A 23,130-nucleotide genomic window follows, 5' to 3' on the forward strand; every position below is an offset into this window, starting at 1 on the left:
CCGCCAAGCCATGTCTCTGCTGCTACCTGATCAGAAGTGCACATTCCTGGTCCCACCCGTCCCCCTACCTCACAAGACCCATTGTCACTGTCCAGTGATGGGTGGACTGTCAACAGCGTGATAAGTGATTTCTTCAGTTTCTGTTCTGGGGCCTCCTATCCTGTTTGTTCCAGCCTTGACCAGATGCACAGGACGCACCTGACCAGCATGGGGCTTGGCCAGCAATACTGCTGGTGTCCACAAGACAGCTCTAGAGATACAAGCATTTAGAAAGTCTACTAGGCCAGCAAACTTTGAAATACATATGTTTAGAAAGTCTACTAGCCCATCAGTTTCTTTGGCAGACTTGAAGGTGAACCAGCCACATTCCCTGTTCCATTGGAGCAGCCATGACCTGGTGGGTTTCATGAAGTAAGAATGACAGATGCGTGGGAGAGCTGACTGGCAGGAGGGGAGCTAAAGTGTACCCCCAGACAGAAGAACTTGTCTGTGAAGCCCAAAGGACTCAAGTGCAGGAAGTGTCCATGCACAGCCTGGTGCAAACTCTCACCAGTCCCTCTCTCCAGAATCAAATCACTGCCCTGCCTGGGGAGGCTCTTCTCTGGTATGTCCTCAGGTTGGGTCCAGGTGGCTTCTGAACCAGGTGCCCTCAATTGTCACTGTGGTTGTGTGGAAGTATATTTTCTAACAGTGTTCTCCTTCAAGGACAATGTCTCTCCCCTCTTTCCTCTATCTAAGGAAGAGGCTTTTGCTCTTGTTTTCTTGGCCTCTTTGGAGTGGGCTACATGACAGCCAGTGGACACTGTGCCCAGTCTTGGGCAGGCAGTGCAGGAAGTCAGGAAGAGAAGTCTGGATGCTTCTCAGCAGGTGGCCTTTGGAGTCTCTCAATTTGGGGATCTGTGGGAGCACAAGAACAGATATCCTCAAGTGGGACCCTTCTGCCCAGGCTTGATAGTGTCACTGTGAGAAGGGTGGGGGGAGGCAAGTGGGGAGAGGCAGGTGGGGGCAGCAGCTGGGCTTGGAATTAGCTCCACCTAGAGAGTGAGTAATCTGGGTCACCTTGAGGAGGCTTGTGGGACTCAGTGAGCCAGTCCCTTCTTAGGCAACATTGTTAGGGTGACCTTTTCTGAATATGGGATTTGCAGAGAAGATATGATCGTTTGGTCCCTGAGGCGGAGAGAAACCACCCCTGGTCTCTCTGACAGTCCAGCTGGCGTCATTTGTGTGTGTTTTTACTGCTTTGAACAGCTGCATCTCATTACTGAGGCTCCACCCTCCATTTATCATCAGGTGCTGATGGGTGAGGACCCATCACAGTATCCTATCCAGCTTCCACATTCTTTCCCTGAAATCCTCTTTACCTTCTCTTTAGTTCCCCCTTCCTTTTCTTTCTTGGCCTGTTTTCTTCTCCCAGTTTGGTTAAACTCCTTGCTCGTCTTTGGCACCAGCTATCCTGAGGTCTAAAAAATCAGAATAGGGGTTCCTGAGAAGCATTATGGTGGCCCTGATGCATTGTCATGGCAGGACCTCTTGTCCCCAAGGATGAGTGAGCAGCAGGCCCTGCCTCTCCTGTGCTGGGGTCCCACCTCAGCACCCAACCCCTCCTACTTTTAGGAAGGGTGGCCTGGTCTGCTCTCCTGACATGGACAGTACAGAGGGCGCAGGCTTGGGGCCTCTGCTTGCACCCAGTGTGTTTATTAACTGTAAATAATGAATTTCTAGTTGACATGTATCTTCTCAGGGATTTATATATAAATAGAGTTGGGAGAATGTTGAAGTATACTTTAATACGTTTTAGAGCTTGAGTAAATTATAATTAAACTGGCCAGAAGAAATATTTCGAAAACTTTGTTAATGCTGCTGATTTTAAGTGAGGATTCTGGAACTTACCCTTTGGCAGAGATTTCCTTGGTTACTGGAGATTGGGGGACCCTCACAGAGGAATTGGCTGTAAAGTGGCTGTGAAGTCGCTTCTGTGTGAGAAGAGGTGGCTACTTGACAATGCAGATGGGCTCTTCATGGCTTCTACCTCTAGAGCTGGCTACACCAGGACTGACGCTGCAGATGCAGAGTGATGCTGATGTGGTTGTTCCCGTTTGCTGTGTGCTTAAGTGTCCTGCAGGCGGCTCGGCACCAGCCTACCAAGAAGGAGCAGGGAGAGTCAGAGCTGCTCCTCTCTGCTTGCTGTAGAGAAGTGCCCACATCACATCATGGACATCCTGGGAATCATGACATCATCGTGCAGCCTCTTGGGCTATCCTAGCAGCTTCCCAGCAGCTAGATACCTCAGAATTGCAAGACCATCACCTCCTCCACTTTGGGCACTCCTGAGATGTCAGCTCATTTTGTGGCTCAGGAGAGTTTGTGACATGGGCTGGAAAATGGGATTTGTGATGCCTCTGTCCATTCCTTCCCAGATGTCAGCAGTAACCAGACGTTTGGAGTAGAGGCTGCTGTGGGTGAGACAGAGGCCCAAAAAGGGGGCCAGATCGCAGCCCCAAGTGATGGAAAGGCTGCCATCTCAGACAGTTGGGAAGCCACAGGACTCCCAAGTTCCATGAAGAATTGACTCTTGAAGACTGAGGGAGTGAGCCCAAAGCAAGGAGAGGGTAGGAAGTGCCCTGCACGCTCACCCTATCCACATGAACTAAAGCCAGAAGACCCTTTTTGTACAATTTGCCTTGACATAAATTTGCCCTGGGGAGTGAGTTACACCCTGATGCAAGTCTCTGGGTCTACTACAGGGTTGTGCTGGCTCCTCCTTTAACACTACGCTTGCTTCCCACTAGTGTCAGAGTGGTCAGGCAGTACTGTGCGCTCCCAGCACAGTTGGTCTTTTATGTGATGAATTACTTTTTCTTTACAGTACTTAGGAAGTCACCTATCTTCCACAAATTTCCTCAGGATCCTGGTCTTTCACAGTGGGTAGCTGTTTGAATTCTGAACCCTGCTGCCTCGTTATTGGTTTGCTGCCCACCAGAAGCACACAAGCCCCCCACTTTGAACCAGGTGGTCACCTGGAGGGCCTCCGTCTTCTAGGGAAAGAAAGGATGGAACATTGATCCTGTTCTTATTAAGATTCATAGGAAACAGAAAGTATCAATCACAATAAATACTTACAACAAGCCAGTCACGGTTATTGAGGCACGTGGAAATTTCACAGTGGATGACATTAGCCACAAAGAACTTAGAACAAACCTAGTTTTTTCCAAAATGCTGATTTTTCAAGTTCCCACCTCTGGACGCATTTAGAGCTTGTTTTATGCACCTATATAATAACTATTGAGTCAGTGAGTCATTTCTGTGCCCTTGGGTTCACATTTCTTCATTAAAATTTTAAATAAGTGGCTAAAAAATGCCTCTGATTTTTTTTTAATATAAAGAAACGGGAGAAAACAAAACAAAACAACTACCTGCATTGATTTGACTGATTTTCAAGGACATTGAATGCCAGTTCTCACACTGAGTTTCCTCACTCTGCCTGCAATAAGAATTCTGTGCAAAGTGCACCCCTGTTGTGTTCCAACAAGCACAGTGTTTAATAGGGTGACTGTGTGCAGAGGTGACCAGGCACACACACGTGCATGCACACCAGGTACACACGGATGACTTCAAGGGAGACCAGATTGCCTGGAAAGGTGACAGTGGCACCCAGGGAATGTCTAGGTGACCCGCATGGTAAGAAGAATCATAAACCTGAGGGCTCCCTGGGAGTCGAGGTAACGCATCTCTTTTTGAAAGATGACACAGGAAGTTTGAACAGAGCCACTTAGGCCGGGACTGTGAGATCTCTCTGCCTTGATCAAGGCACCTGACCATCCATTACTAGAACCTGGTTTGGAACCACTTAACTATGGTTACACTCAATGGGAACTAAGTGCATGATACCACACTCCCAGGAATGGTACCCAGCAATCCCAGGAACCTTCGATGGATTCAGACTCTTGGTTTGAATCAGATTTTTCATTCAAATAAAGTGTTAGAGCTAATTTTACTGGGATTTTCTTTGCTCAGATGACAGATGGTGTTTACTGGATGTCCCAGGATCTGTGTTTTTAAGCAACGGTGTCTATGTGACGGGTTAGGAATGGAACAGACATTTGCACAGGGTGCTGGGTTTCAAATTTTGTCATTTTGGTATAAATGGGTCTTAGAACCTGTTTTCTGAATATAAAGCTATTTTGTTTATTATTTCTATAAACCCAGACTTGATACTGTAAAGCTATTGAATATGGATATAATTGTATACATTTCAGGGTGTTTTATTTTAAGGTGAGGGTTTTGTTACAGTTTATGAGATATTTTCTTATTTAGATCTCAGGGCTATCTTGGGACCTTCAGATAAATGTGACCCCCCTTCGCAGCAGCTTCAATTACTGATATTTAAAAGGTTCATGATTTTTAAGTTAAATGTGATATTTTCAGCAGAAAGAATGTTTTTTTTTTCCTTTTTAACTTATGAAAAATTCTATTGAATATTTTAAGTCTAGAAAAAAACGTGGTAGTGTAAAAACATGGGGAAATTGTGGCAAAAGAATTAGAACCACTTGCAAAATAAACATATTCTCATGTGATATTTGAAAAAACTGTGTGTATAAATTACAAAAGATATAGATGGTATATTTCAGGTGATATTTTAATTGAATCAGATTTTTACTTTCTTATTTCCACACTCTTTCACTTAATTTTTCCAAGGTAAGTATTTAAAATATGTCAATTCCTCATGAATACTTTCTCATACAGTGAAATGATTGAGAATTGAGATGGTATTTCTCAGACACTCCCATAGGCAGAAATTCGCATCACACACAGAAGCAAAATAGAGCTTCCTTTTACCTAAATGGTATGCTGGATATGTTTTGGAGGACCTTTTAAAATAATTTAAAAGATATTTTATTAACTTTTGGGGGAGTGGGTACCAGGAATTGAATCCAGGGGTACTTAACAACTGATCCACAGCCCCAGCCTTTTTAATATTTTATTTAGACACAGGGTCTTGCAGAATTGCTTAGGGCTTTGCTAAATTACTGAGGCTGGCTTTGAACTTTTGATGCTCCTCCCTTAGCCTCCAAAGCTACTGGGATTACAGGCATCCACCAACATACCCAGCCTTTTATCTACTTTTTTTTTCAATAATTTTACTAAACCCAGGGATGCTTTACCACTGAGTTATATCTCTTGTCCTTTTTACTTTTTTTTTATTTTGAGACAGGATTGCACTAAGTTGCTTAGCTGATGAGGCTGGCCTAAAAAACACAATCCTCCTGCTTTAGCCTCACAGGTCTCTGGGATTATAAGCATGTGCCACCATGCTCAGCTGGAACCAAGTTTTTAATCTGCTCTTCCTGCTATTGTATAAACAAGATCCCACTGAACAAGCAGTTTTTTTCATTGTCTGTATTTTGGGAGAACATTTAGATCCCTTTCATTCAATTTCTGCATAGTATTCTGTTGCAGTAATTCACTTGCAGGTCAGCATGGGAAAAGAAAGAAAAAGAAGAAGCAGAGCAAGTGAAGCAGCAGCAGAAAAAAAAGTCCTTTATTATGTACAAGCAATCTTTTTATAGTATTGTGAACAAAGAAGGCAATCTTCCAACATCAATAAATCAGGTCTTTCAGCTAATTAAACATAGCATGCAGAAGTTTTACTTTCTAATCAGAAGTGACCCGCTTCTCATGGCTAATCTATTCTCTGCTAGGAGTACGTTGAGCTCTGCTCTTTGTTAAGAACAGATAATAACATTTTTCTCAGCGCCCTCCTAGCCCACTTGGCAAAACATTCTGTTTGCAGGCAAGTCCTCCCAAGGACAGCAGACACCTCGTTTTCAAGCATGTCCACTGTTACTTATCTATACCTTGACAGAATATCCCGTTTGCAGTCAGACTCCATCAAGAACAGTAATAGTAACGCAGTTACATCTGATTCTCTACATCTCCCTCCTTTTGTTTTTGTAAATGAGCCTTAGCAGAAGCGATAAGAGAGGTTTCATGTTTCAGTTGCCTTTGCTTTTTCCAGCATTGGATGACTATATACAAAACAAAACACAAAACAAAAATTATTATAGTGTTACCTAAAGAAGTTGACAACAAGGTAGATAAATGATTTAAAGGATTTAAATTAGCAATACTTGAAGACAATTTTTGTAAAATGTCAGATCCTGTTAGTTCAGGTAATGTCTTACTAAAGGTGTCCATAATAGTTTTTTCCAAATTTATAATTTCTAAAGTTAAGTTTTGATGTCCATTTAACCGTCTTTTAACAGTTTCCCAGAAACCACTGGTATTCTATGGCACAGGAGTCACACAACTATGAGAAGAATTCCAGTCACACTTCAGAACATTTCTGGTAGCTAAGATAGTAACTTGATCGCCAAGCCAGGAAACAGTATGTTGATCACATCTGTAGCCAATTGAGAGTTTAAGTCCATTTGTTGTTGCCATATTAAATGAGCATCTTGATGCCATGTTTTCATGAAATTTGCAGTTTGAATGTCTTGATGCAAAGCAACACTAGCTATCGCAGCAGTGGCAGTTACAGAAGCAACTGCAAGGAAGCTATAACTATTCCTATTAATTGTAGAGAGCAATATAACAAAACTTGAACAGCATTGTACAAATGAGTAACAGACAATGAATCAGAGCAAGGATGAGTCAAATTAACAGGCACCCACAATTTTGTGCCAGCCTTAACAATAACTAAAGAATAATTATTAATTTCTATTAATTCCCAATTAGTTCTATTTACACATTGAGTTACATTCCATTTCCAGTTTCCAATCATAAGAGAATAAGGGAATTTAACACATGCAGAAGCTAAATAAATCAGATTATTATGTAGATGTACTTCAAAAGGAGAGGAACGGGATACATCTAATGTGAAATTTCCAGTCCATACAGTGAGTTTCCCAGATACTGCCCATAATTTCTATATATCCCCTTGAATATTGGAAAACCTTATATGCTGTAATATTGGAGAGACCAAAGCATAATGTTGCATTTTAATTGTCTCATTACCCCAAGCATTTATTGTCCCATTATGTCAATGCTGTCTTAAAGTATGATTTGACCAACTTTCTATAAATTCAGAATGATTAGGACTCCAATCAACTATATTGATATTTTGATATTTGACTACTGTATTAGGGTGATGATCATGATATTTTTCCCACTTTAAATGAGTTAAAAATGTTTCAAAATATTTAGCTGAACATAAAGGAAGATGAGTTCTGACAAAACATTCTTTAGACGATAGCCATGATGGATTAACATACATACTAGAGGTATTAAATCCTCGGGAAGATATCATGACAGTAAAAACAGCAGTATAATAACTACGATAATTAACTCCCCAAGTATTAGAAGAAAGAGAGTTGTTATGTGCTATAAGAGGCAAACAGAAAGAATGAGCCCCTATACACAATGGGACTCCTTCAACAGCTACAGTTATATTATAAATATTATACAGATTTTTATAGAATGGAATATTTTTAATTTCCCCACATACGTGAGGGGGGAAATTAGTATTATTAGTACACACACGAACTTCAGGTTTTCCCCAGGAAACACTGTGCACCAAAGGAGTGTTAAGAACAGAGGCCCAATAAGCAAAAGAATGAGCAGAAACTATACTTACCTGGCAATTAATAACTGCAAGCATAGCTAATAAAAGATTAACAGGATTTAAAGGCTGATTTGCCCTTTGGAGGGTTTTTTCAGCTTCTTGAGTCAACTTTTTCATCTGTTCCCATGTTGGAGGTCTGCTGTTCTCGTTGCCATCATAGAATTTCTCTGCATTGTCAGCTCCTGAAATTGTCTGACAAATGAGTCACTCATTCTGCAATTTGATAAGTCTTGAAGGTACTTAGAAAGGTGTTTTACGTGTAGAAATAAGAGCAAACTCCCTTCCCAAGTGGTGCAACAGTATTCCCCAGGAGAGGTGAAACATAAATGTTCTTGGTTTTTACTGTTTATAAATAAGGAAGGTCCCTGTACCTATTTATTTGTACACACGAATGAGTGTTTTTAAAAGATCAGAATGTAGAAGCAAATTTTGCCTGGTAAAGGAAATATTCATGTTAATTTCTATAGTGACATTACAAGGCTCTTTGCACAGGCTTAGCCTTGCACTCAGCCACCATCTGGGGGCGAGAGTGCCTCTCCCCTTGCACCACTAAGTTTTGCAAATCCAGTGGTGAATTAAGGCATCTCTCATTGCCTTAATTTTCATTTCCCCAGTTATTTGTGAGGTTGACTATCTTTGCATGTTTCTCCAACAATTTTTATTTTCTGTTTCCTAAATTCCTTATTTATATTTGTTCTTCATTTTTTTTATTTTACAGTTTAGCATCATTTTTGCTGATTTTTTAAGGTTTGCTCTGTGTTTGGGGAATTGAACCAGGGGGGATACCTTTTTAATGTAAACTTAATTTAAATCAAATTTGTCAAGCTTTTTTTATATTTACATTTTTTTGTTTCTCTAAGAAGGCCCTGCTGTTCTTCCTTTTAATCATGACTGGACCAGTACCGGGAAAAATTACTGAAAAGCCTAGCTGTTTGTTGGTTTGGTTGGCTGACTTGGGTTTTATTTTGGTAAGCAGAGAATAGAATTTACTTTTTGTGTAAAATACTCTGGTAATTAACAGTTTTCTAAAACAAGAAAATAATTATCTCCATGAAAACATATGGCATGCCAAGAAGCTTCCTACTGAGCAGACACAAAGAAAGATAGTCATCCAATCTCCCAAACCAAGAATTTTAGAAATGATTATGTTAAGAGAAAGTCCACAAAATCATTTCAAAGCTCTCAAAGGGACCTCCTTTGGTCTGCCTCTTTCCTCATCTGTAAAAAGGTGTTGGTGACCCCAAATGTAGAATTTCACATGTGTTACAAATCAGAGGGGGAAAATCACACACACACACACACACACACACACACACACACACACACAGCACATAAACACCTGACAGACACAAACACACAAACTAAAGTAGTTCCAAAATTATGTAGGCAAAGATAATGAAATTTGCCAGAAGTGAAGTGCCCCTCTAGGTAGGAGCTAAGTTCAGTATCTTCAAAATAAGGTTCTAATTCACATTCTTCTCCATAACCAAAGCAAAAATTACAATCAAGAGTGGATGCAGTAATTATATTTTCTAAAGAATTCTTTTTAAAAATGAGAAATCTTAAGCTCAGGTATAATGACATGGCTGGGGTTACTCTATTGTCCCATGGAGAACCAGGACTCAAAGCCCCATCTGCTGACTCTCTCCCTACCCTGGACTCTTCCCTCCTCTCTCTCATTAGGACCCAGAAATCATGCCAAGACACCAGTACTCTGTGTCATATGGGAAGCAATTGCCATAGTTTATCCAGGGGAAGAGGCTGTCTGCTTTTATTGCAAAATATGCTTACTCAATACATTGCATTTGGGATCCAGAAAAAAAATTATACAAACAAGCTTGATATATTATTAAGTAAGTAGGCAAAATCTCCAGAACCATCCAATTTTACTCCTACAGACTTTTTGAGTGAAAAAACTAGAACTGCACATAGCCATGACTCACTGAGGGTAAGCATATGGCCTGAAGAGCACTATTTTAAAGGCATTAATATTTAGCACAAATCACCTGTGGCCTCTACAAGATGTTGCAACTCTCTCAAAGACTGATAGAAAAGGCTTCTGTTAGGCATGGGCTACAGTAGCTAAAGGATCATCCATAGTATCTATTGTCTTACTCTGCTCACCCATCTAAGCATTGGTTGTGTGGGTAGTTGCCATGGTGACCACCAAGATAATGGAAATGACCTAAACCAATGTCTACATGCAACTGCTACCAAAGTTCTCCTCCTTGACAGGAGCCATAGTTGCTATGGCAGACATTTGGTTGATGGTTTCATGAAGACCTCATCCAGGTACCCTGCCATGAGTTGGAAATAAATTGCTTAGAGGTTGGGTCCTTTCAACCCACATGCCAATGGGTCATGTACAAAAGGTTAAAAATATAGTAGTGCTTAAATCTTGGCTCCTGACTTTAAGCACTTAAAACCAAAGCCTGAACAAAGGCAGACACAGTGAATGGTAGAAGGGAGTTGTAAATGGAGTGTCCCATGAATGGATGGGTATTGACCTTGAAATTGAGGCAGGCAGGAAGAACACAAGAATGATCACACACATAAGACATGGAGCCCTCCCCTGTGGCTTTCCACTGGGCTTCATGGCATTCTGGGAGGCAAAGTGTATGGACCATTTCATCCCTTCTTCCACTCTCTTCATCATGGCTTTGGTAATGCCACTGGGGCCAAAACTTAAGAAACTTTATGCTCCTTCCTATGGGTTTAGCTCTTCATTCTCATCCTCCTGGAATCTTTTGCCAGAACTGACTGTGCTGCCTACCATCTTACAAGTAACTCTGCTGGTCTTTATGTATTTGAGTTATTGAAAGAAAAAAGAGAGATGGAGAATGAATCAAATTCTCCACATATGCACAAATTATTCTTCTAATATGTCAATATTCCTGCAGAATCTATTAACATCAATATATTATAAGCAGATATGTTTTTCAAGAATTTGATAGAGTTCTCAGTCAAAAGAGTGAAATCTTTTTAGCTCTAAGTGGGAAATATTTACCATGGACTCAAAGTTAGAAAGGGTATGCAGAAATTATCTTTTCTAAGTTAAAATTAGGGAAACCTTCTTAATGTTCTTTTAGTACCCTACTGAGAATTGGAACTTGTATCATTTCCCAAACCAAGGCTAGGCAGTCTAGCTTCTGCATGGGCTCCTAAGTCCAAGAACTGATTTTTTGTTGATTGCCATATGTCACCAACATCTAGTAAGTTTTCTTATTAGCTATCAGTGTGGACACAGAAAAATATCCATTTCATGAATTAATAAGAATCTTAAAACTGTTTTTCCCACCTAAGAAAACAAAAATAAAGAAGAAAATTGATCTTCTTCAATAATTCTGGTTTGATATTCCTTTTTGTCCCCCAAAAAATACATTCTAGGAAAGCAAACCAAACCTGTTCAAGTTGTGTGCCCACAGACTACATTACAACAGAGCTGGTATTGAGGAATCAGGAGTTTAAGGACCAATATGGAATATTTAAGTGATGGAGAGAAACAGTGTGCTTCCACAAAGGTCCTTCTGTTGGACAAAAGAATTACCCACAAGAATTGGCTAATAATATGCCCCAAGATTATTATATGCACCAATGAATTTCCAATTTTCCAGGATCACATGGGTTTGGGCCAAATCACTTGAAGTAGTGACGAATTAATTACATCATAAAACTAGGAATGATCTTCTCAAGTAAAACTATGATCTCATTTTATTTGTCCTCTTTGTGTTATATGATGTATAAAAAAGGTAAGACGTGAGACTAAGAGTGTAAAGCACTTGCGCAGCAGGTTGATATCCCAGACTTAATCTTCAGAACAACAACAAAAAGAGTAAATTCAATAAGTACAAGTAAGCAAATAATTTGGAACTGAGGATTAAGTTCACTGATAGGACATGCATGACTGTTCACGAAGTCCTTGGTTCAATCCCCCCACATCACACACCCATGCATGCACACAAATTTTTAAAGAGGCCAAATTTTAGGAAGATCAAAATTAATGAAATAAATTAACTTTACAAATGTTAAACAAAATGAGATTCTATGGGGGTGAGAACAAACACTTTAGATGAAGCATGAGTTTGACTATCAAACGCTAGCACACAAGCAAGCACAAAAAGATATATATATATTTTTTAAACTGGGAGACAAAGAAAGAAACACTAAATTGAGAAAAATCTTTTCAATGACTGTATTCATTCTTAGAACTGAGACTTCAGAGTTATTAGATATGACACTGATATTATTAAGCTCTAGTTTTCATTAAAAACAAACCACTACCACCACCACCACCACAACAACAAAAACCCAAACAGGAAAACCCCAAACTATAGAGGTCATCGCAAACTATTAGTCAACAGTTACAAATCTATGTCTATCCGATTCAGGCACTTTGTACTTTGAGTTGAAAGAGTAATTAGCTATAGAAAACTAACATAACAAAATCCACTCATGATTTGCCAAAACTATTTTTATATTTCTATGCTACTGAAATGAGAGTGTAATAAAAAAAATCATTTGTTTATTCATTTGACAAAATTTATTAAGCACCACTCTATGCCAGGAACTGTGTAATCAAAATTTGGAGATTAGAAAGCCACAGTTTCTGCCATGAGGAAGTTAGGAATCTGGGGGCCTCGAATGTCAGAAGTCCCTTAAAACTGTTTAAGAAGAATGGAAAATATCTGATTTAATTGCCACAGACAACTCTGTGGCATGAAGAATGCTTCCCATCTTGAAATGGTTGAAAGTTCAACTAGGAAGAAAGTGAGAGCACAGACCTTGCATCAAGATTGCATGAACCAATCTTGGTTCAAAGATCAAAATGAATAAAATAAATTAACTTTACAAATGTTAAACAAAATGAGATTCAGCTGAGTGGGCTGAATGGGAGTCTGGATTTCTGTTTTGGACTTTATAGCTCCAGTTAAGCTGTACAAGAAGGTGGCATCTGAAGAAGCTAGCTTCTCCCTCCTCTCTAAATCCTTGCCTAGATGGAGGCCAGGCAAGAAGCTGAGCTACTTGGTTTTCACCATGCTACCAAGAGAGGCTATGATCATGGCCCTATCCATTTGAATAGAATGGGGTCACATAGTCTATGGGAACTGGCAGGTCAAAGTCTTTAGGAGCAAGAGAAGAAATTTGTCCAGGTCTTTGGAAATCACCTACACTTCCAACAGTGCTGCTGACACACCTCTGATTCCCCAACCCTGTGCTTCTCCAGCAGATGCATGTAGCTGCCCTTTGGTCTCCATGAATAGTTTTTCAAGGCACCTAGGATTACAAAGATTTTCTTTGCTTTCCAAAAATTCTTAGGAAAGGAGTTAGGAAACTCCTTCTGAAAATTCTTAGGAATTTGCCTTTACTTGATCTTGAAAATTCACTCATTTCAGAATGAAGTTTTAAAAAGAGTATCTTTTCTTCACATCCAAATTAACCCAACATTCTTTTGTTACTGCTATTTTACCATTTAAAACTGAACTAATTGCCCTCTATACAAGGTAGCAGGTAGCACTTCATAGAGGCTCAGGTTAGAACAGGTTAGAAAATAGGCAATCTGCATAGTTTTCAAGGTTTTTAGAACTAGTAATAGTAATTCAAAGAGATAAGAAGGTTATAGAGCTGACCTGAATGAAACTTTGTGTTTTAGAATATTCAAAAGTATTTAACATCAATTATTTTTGTCTTATTTTGTCAATTGCAAATAAGGCAATCAGTCTATATGAAAAACCCCTAGTACAGTGACAGAACCATGTTTGGAACTGTTATTCAGGTTCTTTTTAACAGTAAGTGTAAATAATTTGTCTAATTCTTTGATGTTACTTATGACTTCTAATTTTACACCAGAATTTTTTTTCAGGAAAAAATGATGCTGGAGATATTATCCCAATCATTGCATGACAAAATCAGACCCTGTTACAATTACTTTTTATATAAATACCACTCTATAACCAAACATGGTTACTCTTCAACAAAATGCAGAAGAGAAGGAATGTCAGGATGAAGAGAGGAGAAAAGTTTGATCCCACTGACATTCCCCTAGACCCAGTTGCTGTACTGTTCTCTCAAAAGAGGGTTTACAGGAAGTAAAGTCAAAGAGATATGATTAAATGTGAAAGGACTCCTGGTACAAGACGTGATGGCTGTCAGACTCACTCTAGCAGCAAGTTGGGAAACTTCCAGAAGAAAGTTAAAGTATGTCAAATGCTTCCTGGGGACTTTTTCCCAGACTTTATCAGCCTCAGCTTCGGCACCCCTGTAGGAAAATTGTGACTGGCTTTGACTTATTATATAGATGCGTGGAGACAAAATTTCATAAATTCTGAGATACTCAGAGCATGGGGAAACCTGACCATCCAGAAAAACTACCTCTCTTTTTAGATGGGAAAGCAGAGGCTCAGAGTGTGGGGAATCACACCAGGTTTCTGATTGAATAAGGGATGGAGTAGCAGATTGAACCTAGAATGCAAGTCTCCTGAATCCTGTTCCAGATGTTGGAGACAAAGAAGTGTGACTTTGGAGCCCAGAAAATGAATGAAAATTTCCTGGCCCACTCAATAAAGTCCTAAACCAGACATATTTCCTGAGACTTCTTCCCATCTCTGAAATATGATCGATGTTCCCATGTATTTAAAGATGAATATGTTCCTCCTTAAAAACTCCTTCTATCTTCCAAAGGCCTTCTGCTGCTAGGTGTAGTTGAGAAAATATAAAGAGCAATCCTTAGCCACTTATCTGGCTATTCCCGCTTTGTTCCTCTTCATCCTGACAAACTTGAACTGGTTCATCCATTTGGCCCAGCTTGAACTCATTTCAGCCCCAGAGTCACAACTCAGCTTGTACCTCTTTCTATAGGACAAGAAAATTGATTTTTCTATGGGTTTTATTTAAGACAATGAGATATGATTTCTTTGGGGATCTATATTACCCCAAATTGCCAGTTCTACCAAAGGTGTCCCTCTCTACTGGGATCTGGTCTCATCTGAGCACAACCTGGTTTCTCATACCTTGTTCCAGAGAACCCCCATGTTCACCAGATCCTAACCAGGTATTCCAGGGCCTTCATCAAAAGCTACAAGAAGCAAATGGGATCCAACTTAAGACATTTTATGTTTGTGTAAGTAGGGTATTATTTTAAGAAATCACCAGGACTTTATTGACTCTCATAAAGATCTCTGTAGTTGGTTTCCACTTGGGTTGTACTTGGGACCGATCTAGGCTTTCTGCATTTTGATAAAGAGTAACCATGTTTGGTTACTCTTAAACTCCATGGAAGGAGTTTGGCTCTCCTGCATCAGGCTTAACCAAATGCTAATAAGAGAATCAAGGAGAAAGGTGGTCAAGTTCTTGGATGGCAGTAATTGAAAAATTATAATTGTACCCAAGGCTTGTTCTTCCCAATAGAACTATTCTGGGATTAACATAAGTTTCAGGAAAAAAAGAATTACTAGATCTTTACAGTCAAAATGGTGACTTTATGAGAATAATCTTAGAATAGCTAACAATCCATCAAAACCTGGCCTACTGTTTAGGAATGTATTTGTAATTGCTCTTTTACTTGTCAAAAAGACTGAAATTTGAAGCCTAAGAGTAATGAAAAACGAAAGAATGTTTTATTTAACTTCAGTGTTCCCTTCTGTTTCTCTTCCCATAAGACTGAGGTCAAGGAAAGAGAGAGAAGCTTAACCTAAGTTCTTTTCATGAATATCAGAAAACACAGTTTTTCTCTATGGACCATGCCATCCTCATCCCAAGCCCATGAGGGAGACATTCCTGTCTCAGTCTCAGAGATGAGGAAACTAAAAATAGGAGGGAAACAGAAATGACCTTGCCAAAATTCAAATATTATAGGAGGAAGTGGTGAGATTGTAATCAAATCTCATGGTTCTCCCACTCAAATTCTGCCCTCACCTGCATTCCAAGACTCCTGTGTCATATAAATGTTCACAAATCAGGCCCTGTGTCTCCCCATGAGGCCTTGCTTTCCTCTGTCTGGTAAGCTTTACAGTAAAATGATCACAGACCCACAGACTCCCCTGGGGAGAGCAGGGATGCCAGGACTATTCAGTCCTTTGATTTCACAATCCAGCTGTCAATGGCAGAAACTAAGGCCACATAAGTTATTCACCTGGTTCATGATGGAATCCATTAGCTCTTTGGGTTTGGTGGCTGCAGCTAATCCCACAAGTGCCCTTTATTCTCTGTCCCCAAAGTTCTTCTGTCATTGTTTTTAATGGAGGGAGTTCAAATATCTCTAAGTCTCTGTTGACTCCAATGCTGGTCTTTTGTGTCTAAACTGCACCTTTATTTCAGGGCTTTGGATTCCTGTAGAAACAGGCTAGTCTTTAAAAACATTCTCTTGAGGCCAAAAGCTCCGAACAGTTGTGACTCTTTCTTTCACAATATGAAAAGATCAAGGTTCTGCATGGAAGCCAACCAGATCTGCCAATGGCACCCTTCTTTACCCCTCTGAATACATTTCCAAGGAAGAAAGAATCAGCTTTACTCTCCAGTGTTTCCCTGAAAATTGGAAACCCAGCTGTGGGCCAAGTTCCAAAATTTGGGGCAGCCTTTCTGTCTAGCCTCAGTCATTTGCTGATAGAGAGGTAAAGTAGGCTCTGCCTTATTCTGGAAAATCCCTAAGAAAGACAGATGAACCTCATCACATCTGTTGACCCTTCTTAAAGAAAAAAATGATCTCTACTTTGCTTCAGATGGGATAGGATTATTTCCCCCCAACTTTTTCTATGTAGCAGGGATGAAAAACATCAGTCATCAAAGAAAAATTGAGGTTTCCAATGATGCAAACCCATTGTATTTGATTTGCGTCATTTTCTTCTTTTACCTCCTTCTTCTGGCATAGAATTATGATGCCTTGCTCCCTGGACTTGTCTCCTCCGTGCTATGAATAGGCTCTCTTCACGTTCTGGCTCACAAGGGAACACAACTATTCCACAAGTGGCCTTTAGTGCTCCATATAATATGATTTCCTGTAATTTTTAAACTGTATGTGTAATTTATATTCTGGCTCTGTCCAATATTTGAACAACTTTAATAAGTTGATTTCCATATAAATATAAATATTATGCAAACAATTCTTACCTGATTTTTTATGTTCTATCTAAAAATAAACACTGTACCAGTTATTAATAAATAGACATTTCAACAGTTATGTAGAGGAATGTTATTTACTTCAAAATAGCTCTGTGAGATTGTATTATTTATAATAAACAACTCTGATTGCTGCAATAGAAAAACCTATAAACATCAGTGACCTAACAAAACAAAGATTTATTTCTTGATCAAATCACAAACCAGTGTAGGTTGTCTCAGTGTGAAAGAGTATTGCAAAGATGTAGGCTATTTCCATGGGATCTGACATGTTGGAGTCCTTTACTTCTAGGCACAGAGATGGAGGAATGTGGAAAATCCATAACAATTTCTGCCTTGGAATCACAGTGATTCTCATTTCTATTCATATTCTCATTGGCCAAACTCATTCCATGACAACCCCACAAGGAGTGCTAGGAAATGTAGACTTCCTGAGAGTGTGAGGAAATGCGTTAAACCTATAGCTTTGCTCATGACAAGAATGTCACCATTGATCTCATATTTTTACTGGTTAGTAGTAAATGGTGGCAAGATGTAACAAAGTGTAGGCACTACTCCCCCAGCCCTATGCAAAGTGTAGGCATCAGGAAGCCAGAAAATTCTCCTGAGTGCCATGGGAGTTAAAAATATATATGTGGTATAAATTTAATTGCAAACTGTTGGCAAAAGCTAGTTCCCCATTAGTGATGTACACTTCAAATGCATCCATACATTTCTCCATTATGAATGGGACCCATTGGGAATATGATACCTTCATAGGCCAGTTTTTCAACTCTGTCTCCTTGAATATTTGGATGTTGATTGTAATCCTTGCTTTTTCCTATCAAAACAATTCATTTCAGTTCAAGAAACATTGGTTATTTACTGAAAACATGTTGATTGAATGGCTACCATGTGCCAACCTTGGGAGGTGCCTGTTTTTAACAATTTAATGGTAGAAATATATTGGCCTGAGATCATTTCAATTCTCTGAGAAGTGTGATGGTGGAGACAAATCAAGAGTACTATAGAAACACAAAGAGAGTTCCTAGCTCATACGAGAGGTAACAGAGAAGGCTTATTAGAGGAAATGGGTACTGAATGAAATATTTAAGTGTGATTTTGCAAAGCCACTGTTTAAAAGGAAGAGAGGCCTGTCAGACACTGGGAATAGGGTGGGGAAAGCCCTAGAGGTGTGGGACAAAGTCGGTTCTGTTTAAAGGAAAGCTGCTACTTGACATTCTTGTCGTCATGGCATCCATTGGGGGTGGGCAGGATAATTAAATGGTAGTTACACCCCAGGGAAGCAGGGGGCATCCCTGGGAATGAAAGGAGGCTAGTATGCTTAGAGGGAAGAAAAGGTGAAAGAGAACGATCTAGGGAGATGGGGGCTTCAAGGTGCATTAGAGATCCTGAATCTTTCCTTAAGAATAGGAGATCCTGTAGCAGGGAGGAACTCTCTTCCTATATCAATGGTCTGAAACTTCATGCTTCCTCTGACCTTTGCCTCCCAACACCAGCACCATCTTTAGGATGCTTTGTTTGGGCTTTCCCCTTCAGAGGAGCAGCTCCCTTCCCATAGAGACTAGAGAGATTCTCCCAGCCCTGGTCCCAGTTCCTCTCATCAGCAGAAAGATTTATGGTCTCTTTCCAATAATGAATGTCATGGCCCAAGGAGCCCACCCACTAACCTCCTTTCTTACTCTGTACAACGCTGCTCCTCCCCCCAACCCCATGCAGGATCCTAGTCCTAGATGTCTCAGAGACAACCTTGACCCTCCACCCGCATTGTGATGGTGACACATGGCTTCTATCTTGCTGTTTCTCCATGGTCATCTTATGGACACACTTGTTTCCTGACTAGTCTCCCAGCTGGTCCCTTTGACTCTAGGTTCTACCCTTCTGGTTCATCCCTTGCAATGACATAGTGTCTTTAAAAAACAGAAATTCAATTATGTTGCTTCACTATTTAAACCTTCTAGTCTCTCTTCTACATCATATATGGTTTAAATCTTAGAATTGTCTTTCAAACACATAATCCTTGATGGTTAGCCCAACTCACTGCCACCACCCCTGTCTACACAAAGGTCCTGCTCCCCACCTGCATGCCTTCTATGTCAACACATTCTGTGCTCTTCTACTCCATAAAGACCTGCACCTGCCTGGACACACCAGGCTGTTAACTAATAATGTTCTTCCTAGGTAACACAGTTCCTTTGGCCAAGGAAGCACTGATTCCCATTACTTCGCTAAAATCCACCACATGGTCACATCTTTCCTGAATCCCCCATCTTCCAGACCACCCTTTACTTATGGCTTTGGCTGTGTCCCAGCCAGACATCCAAATTTCTGTGTTTCTGTGATATTCTCAGTGGTTTCAGTGTCAGCCTTTCCCCACCACTACTTGCTTGAGGGTAGAAACTAAGTCTTTGCCCTCAGGACCTCAGAGAGGGCCACCCAGTGCTAGAGAAGGAAGCAAAAGAACAGAGCCACTTCACAGTCCTTTTAGTTATGTACCTCAGCATAACAAGATGGCCACAAACTTAGAAGCTAAAAACAACACAAATTTCTTACATATCTCACTGATTCTGAGGACCAGAACTCCAGCTCAGCTTCATTGAATGCTCTGCTTTGGCTCTCACTAGGGGACAGTCAAGGAGACAGATGGAGCTGTGGTCTTATCTCAACTCCACTGGGAAAGAATGCCCTTCCAGGTCACTTCAGTGATGACTCAGTTCTGGGAGAGTTGCTGGACAGAGCCAGCCTCGGTTCCTTGCCATACGGCTACCCAACGGTGTACTATAGGGAGACAGCTGGGAGAGCACACAGGACAGACAGAGGCTGCCATCTAAAGTAGCATGATTGGAACTGGCACCCCTTCACCTTTGCCACATTTTTGTCATTAAAATGTCATAGGTCTTGCTTCAAAGGAAAGGGAATAACATGAAGGTGTAGATTCCAGGAGGGGAAAAAATTGGTGCCATCTTAGAGCCTGAGCCACATTAGGTAATTAAGAAATTCCCAACATCAGCATGGACTTGGTACTGTCTTAGGAGCTGGGAAAATTAGTACTCAGAAACCTCCTCCAGCTAACAAGATTATTTGCCTCATCCCTGAAATACACTTTATAAACTCCCAAGCTCCATTCCATTAGGTATAGGAAAAGTAGCTAAGTTTATTGAACACTTACATATGAGACACATTTTACTAATGTATTCCATGAATTGTCTCATTAATCTTTACAGTAAACCTCTTTGGGTTTGGTGCTATCCTGATCTCTATTTTGTAGACTAGAACACTGAGGTTTAGGGAAGTTGGTACTTGTCCCAAATCACATAGCTAGTAAGTGGTTGAACCATAATTCAAACTCAAAGTCTGACTCCAGAGCCTTGATCCATAGCTGCTAATGCATTAGGACCTTTTGCTTAGAACAAGATTCCCCACTTATTAAGCAGGAGATGGATATGTTCACAGGAACTTAATGTGAGTCTGCTTTCTGACCACCTGCATCTCCAGCAACTTCACAGTGGTGTTATATCAGCCAGAGACCATATCAGAGAAAAGCCATTCTCACACTAAAAAAGTTGAAGATTATATATGGATTGCTTTCAAAGATTTGATGAGGTAAGTCAGCTTGAGATGGTATCATATCCCAGAGCTAGCCACAGCATGGAGACTTCAGCACACGCTGGCCACCAGAGTCAGAACCCCAGAAACTGATCCTTGGGAACACATGGGCTCAATTCTACCAAAGTCCCTGTGAGAACCCAAGTAATAATGCACCAAAGAATAACCCAACTGGACACAGGCTGCTCTTGGTTGGCTGAGGATTGCCCCTGGGATGTCAAATTCCTTACACAGGCAGGGTTCCTTTTGCAGTAGCTGGGCAAGTTCTAAGATGATAATGCCCTTAGGTCAAGAATCAAAGAGATGTGGCCAATGAAGGTAGAGAGCTGTCAGCATTTTGGAAGAGATGGCTACAACTGCAGGTGAATTCTAAGCCCAGCAGAAGGGATATGAAGGTAGGGTGTCACTAGCATCTGGCACATCAGCCCACTTTAAAATTCTACATGAACAAAGGTAAGTAAAACACCATAGGACTTTGAGTAGAGAAGCAACAATTTATTTATATTTAAAATGGTTTCTCTGGCTGCTAAATATATAATGCTAAAAGGTAAAAGAGCAGAGAGGGAAATTTTTCAGGAGCAGTACCATATTAGCAAAAATCCAAATGAGAACTGGAAGTGGCTTGCCCCAGAAGGATAGTAGAGGAATTCATGAGGAATGTTCAGAATCTGGGTGTATTTCAAGAGCAAAGGTGGCAGAATTTGTGATTGACATGGATGTGAAGTGTGAGAGAAGAAGAATCTAGGATAATGGTGAATTGTCTTTTATTTGAGTTCCTGGGTGGTGAAGGTATCATTAATTGAGATAGAGTAGATTGGGTATGGAAGAGTTTCTGCAATAAGAGTATGAATCCGGTTTTGTATTTGTCAAATTTTAAATGCATATTAGACAGTTGGTGGAAATGTCTAGTAGGAAAGTGGGTATGGAGTTAAGATGCTATTCAGAGCCAAAGATATACCTGTCCCTGTCCCTGTGTCTATATCTGTCCATTCACACACTTTAAGACAACATCTAAAGCCATGAAAGACGATGAGATCACCCAGTGAATCAGCATTGAGAGGAAAAAAAGATATACAAGGACTGAGCCCTACAAGGTCAAGAGATCTGGGGCTTGATAAGGAACCAGCAAAGAAGTCTGAGCAAGAGCAGCCAAAGAACAGGAAGAAAATCTGGAAAGGGGAGTGTCGGGGGGAGCCAATCTCAGAATGTCCCAAGGAGGGAGTGACTGGCTCAAGGCACCAAGGACTGCTGAGATGTTGTGTGAGGGAAGGTTAGCTACATGGAAGCCCTGGAGACCATGAAAAGAGCAGTTCTGGTGGTGTTGGTGATATAACCAATTGCACTGAGCTTGAGAGAGAGGAGAAGGAGAGGAATTGGTGCACTTCAAAGAGACCACTGAGAAGTTTCAGTACAATGGAAGAGAGAGAAATGGAGAAGGAGCCATAGGGATATAAGGACAAGCAGATCTAGTTTTTGCTTTAATGGAGAAAATGACAGCTTACTCGTAAACCAATGAGAATGAGCTTGTAGCAAGGGAAATTTTGAAGAAATCATTAAGACAAGGGGGCCTGAGGTTGTGGCTCAGCGTTAGAGTGCTCACTGAACAAGCATGAGCCACTAGGTTCGATCCTCAGCACCACATCAATATAAACTAAAGATATTGTGTCCACCTAAAACTAAAAAAATAAATACTAAAAAAATAGTTAGGAGCCCAGTTATCTCATCCTTAGGAACAGGAAAGAATGCAGCAGAGATGGTCCTGCTGCAGATGGAGGGCATTCATGGGATGAAGCCCTGGGAAACCCTCCAAGTTGTATTTTCTCAGGAAGGTCATTAGTGGGGAGTACATTGGGCAGAGGAGGTCTTGGAGACAGGAGAGTGGGTGGGTTGTTTCAAGGGCTCTGGGCTCAGTGTTAATGATATATGGCAGGACGTGCAGTCACAGAAACCACTGTCATGAAGAAAGAAAGGCACTCACAGTTCCCTGGGAACAGGGCAGGGAAGACCCACAGGAGGTCACAGGAGAAATACCAGGGCCAGTCAAGAGGCAGAGAGAAGAGGAGAAATTTGTCAAGAGCTTTTACCAGGGTTTCCTTGGGAAGGAAGAGGGAAAGCATGGGAAACAGGCTTAGAATTTCCTTTGAATAATCTCTGTAGTGCGAGAGCTGTGCTTATTTTTCTGGTGCTGGCCCTAAGGTGATTGGGGTAGGAAACTAGTGGCCCTGAGGATAAGACCCCAATAAAGAAGCTGGTTGGAAAAGTGGGCTTTGGGTGGATTTGTTTGCATAGGAAAGAAATGCTCAAGGGCAAATAACAGGAATTGGCCTAAGAGGAGTAGTCCCTCCAGCTCAGCACCACAGGAGATGCCAGAAATCAATCAAACACAGAGACTGAGATTCATGGTGATGCCTGGGTGAATGGACCCTGGAAATAGTGTTCACAGTAGCACCAAGGGCTCTCTGGGCGTTAGACTCCAGATTCTAAGGAGAGCTCAGTTCATACAATGTTGTGTGTCTTTTTTCATCCCAGGTCACCAGCTCAGGCCCCAGTAAGAGTGGGCAGAAATTCAAAACTGGGCAGGATTGGGGTCTGCTGAAGAACAACAGGGTCTTTTCTGAATCCCTCAAACCAGTGATATTACTGAATTCAGAATTTTTTCAGATTGTAGAAAGCTGTTTGCATGCATAGCCTGCATGGTAGACCTATTACACTCTGGGGTTGCTCCTCACGATCAAAATATAATATTTCTGCAGCAAAACCTATGAATGCCCACACTAAGTAGGATCAATAAA

Source organism: Ictidomys tridecemlineatus, unplaced genomic scaffold (assembly GCF_052094955.1).
Source record: "Ictidomys tridecemlineatus isolate mIctTri1 unplaced genomic scaffold, mIctTri1.hap1 Scaffold_150, whole genome shotgun sequence".
NCBI lineage: Eukaryota > Metazoa > Chordata > Mammalia > Rodentia > Sciuridae > Ictidomys > Ictidomys tridecemlineatus.